Source organism: Otolemur garnettii, unplaced genomic scaffold (assembly GCF_000181295.1).
Source record: "Otolemur garnettii isolate 467f Iridium unplaced genomic scaffold, OtoGar3 scaffold00032, whole genome shotgun sequence".
NCBI classification, from domain to species: domain Eukaryota; kingdom Metazoa; phylum Chordata; class Mammalia; order Primates; family Galagidae; genus Otolemur; species Otolemur garnettii.
Window position 1 is genome coordinate 3,526,233 of NW_003852427.1, and position 2,747 is coordinate 3,528,979.

The 2,747-nt window shown below is 56.2% G+C and overlaps 1 pseudogene; it reads right to left on the minus strand.

The window, feature by feature from the left end:
* Positions 1 to 537: 537 nt before the first annotated feature.
* Positions 538 to 1,971, minus strand: LOC100966456 (annotated as a pseudogene).
* Positions 1,972 to 2,747: the final 776 nt, after the last annotated feature.

Sequence of the window (2,747 nt, forward strand, 5' to 3'; positions counted from 1 at the left end):
CCCCATGCCCATTCAGTGAGAGCACCCCCAACCTCTCCTCCTCCCTATTATCTTCCCCACAACTTGAATTAAAATGAGTTTTTCTCCTCTGTAGGCATGCATTAGATTGTCTGCTGGCTTCCTCCTCCTCCCTATTACTTTCCCCACAACTTGAATTAAAATGAGTTTTTCTCCTTTGTAAGCATGCATTAGATTGTCTGCTGGCTTCAGTTTAGTTTTGAGTACATTGGATAACTGCTTTTCAATTCTTGTGATACTTTACTAAGAAGAATGTGTTTCAACTCCATCTGGATATTACAAAAGATGAAGTCACCATCTTTTCTTTGTGGCTGAATAGTAGTCCACGGTATGCATATACCACAATTTGTTAACCCATTCCTGAGTTAATGGGCATTCCATGTCTTGACGATTGTATAAAACTCTAATCTTTGATCACCCTTGCAGGGGACTGGCATGAGGAGGCTACTAGGGTACTAGAAATGCTACCTTTTTTTTGTAAATAAGGACAATTTACGTGCAGAAGGGTGGTCAAAACAGTCATGTACCAGGGACTACAGAGAGGGCATGCCTGTTCTCAGGCCTCCCCCACAGCTCAGGGTGCTGCTGCCACAGGTGTTTGTCCAGGGTGACACGAAGGGCAAAGGGCACAAAGCAGTGGGGGCACTCCAAGCGGGTGCCGTCCGGCCCTGGGCCATGCATGCGGCGGTGGCGGTTGAGCTTGCTGCTCTGGGCACAGGTATAGGAGCAGAGCTCACAGGAGTAGGGCCGCTCACCGGTGTGCGAGCGCCGGTGCACTGTCAAGTTGATGCTCTTGGTGAACCACTTCCCGCAGAACTCGCAGCTGCCCCCGGGCCCACGGCACTTACCCACTGACGTCTTCTTGGGTGACGTCTTCTGACTGTTTGCAGGGTTAGTTCTCTCTTCCTTGGTGATGGCTCCCCGGTTGTCCCCATCAGGGACTGCTAGAGCCTCACTGCCAGGAGCCCCAGGTTCCTGGGTGCCCGCAGTAACGGTGGCTCCAACCCCCTCACCACTGCTACAGGGTAGGGTGCTGGCTGAGGCAGTGATTTGGGCGGCTGACTCCGGAGGGGTTGCAGAAGCCTGTTCCTGGCTGGTGCCAACCATGCAGGGGCTCTGGGGCAGCAGCTGACGGTGGGTCTTCTTGTGGCGGTTGAGTTTGCTGCTTTGGGCACAGGCATAGGGACACTGGTCACAGGCGTAGGGCCGCTCGCCTGTGTGCGAGCGTATGTGCACCTTGAGGTTGCTGAAGGAACTGAGGGTCTTCTTGCACACAGGGCAGGTGGGGCTCCGCCGGGTGACGCTGTTCACCTGGGTGCTTTTGGCCTCAGCTCCTGGCCCCACCACTGCTGACATAGCCGCAGCCACCTCAGCCAGGCCCAGCAGTGCGGCCTCTGGGGCCTCCGATTGCGTCTGGTAGATAGACAGTCCATGGTCCCACTGCACATGGCGCAGAAGTTTCCAGGCACTTGTGAACTGTCTGCCACAGCGGAGGCAGCTTAAAGCCTTCATGTCCTCATGTTCTGAACCCTGACAAGGGCTGGGGCCTCTAAAGAGCTCACAGCCCAGCTTCTTGTGGCTCTTGAAAGCAGTCATGGCCTCCAACGGGAACGTCTGCAGGCAGCGGCCGCAGGTCACCAGATCTGGGTGGCAGTCGAGAGGGTTAGAAGACTGCGGCATCCACAAGGCCCATGGGTCCTGCGCGCTGAGAGCAAGGAGGGTGGCCCCAGAGGGCTTGGGGCCAGTGGAGCTGCGAGGCTTGCCCCGGAACTGCTCAGGCCCAGACTTTCCCCGGGGAGTAAAGGGCTCCGGCCGTGGGGCCTGTAGGGGCCTCTCGTCTGGCTCCCGCTTCACTTCGATGTTGAGGTCTGGCATCTCCATCTCGTCGTCTGGGTAGGCGGCGGACTCGAGGTCTACTCGGCGGGGTCTGCTGCCGACCTTCCGGCGGGACATTAGTCGCTGGCTGGGCTATCGGACAGGCTGGCTGGCGTGAGGAGAACGCGCGGACGGTGCAAGCTCCACCAGAGGCGCTCAGATGAGTGACAGCAGCCGCCCGCCACAAACTCTTATATGTGCTGGCCGGGTCCGTAGCTCCGCCCACCGGGACGGAGCCTATAGAGAGGAGATGGGGCGGGGCCTGTAGAGAGGACTACAGGGCAGCCCGCTGGGGCTCCGCCAGCAGCCATGCGCAATCTAGGTGGTGCGTTCTGCGTTTGGCCTTAGTGACCAAACTTAATCACACTGACTTCCCACAAGGCCTAGGGATTTAGCTGTTCCTGACCCTATTTCAGGGCTGGTGAAACCGAGGCACAGGATGACCACACACCCATTCCCAAGCAGGAAAATGGTAAGCCATGTTTCTTAATCGGCGTCTAAAAGAACACGTGGACGCGGCAAGCTCCACTAGAGGCGCTCAGATGAGTGACAGCAGCGGTCCGCCATGGTCTCTTATATGTGCTGGCCGGGTCCATTCGGCAAACATTTATTAAGTGCCATGCTCTGGTCTAAGCACTGGATACATCAAATCCCTACCTTAACGGAGTTTATCCTGTGGGGGAGACACGGTGAACAAGTAACTGTGTGAATATGTAGAGTGCCTTTCATGATGACGAGTGCCATGGAGCAAAATAAAGCTAGGAGAGGGGACAGGGTTACTGGAGTGGGGGACTTTAGTTTTCTCTCCGATTCCCTTCTTTGATTCCCGGAAAGAGCACGGTGGAACTGAGACA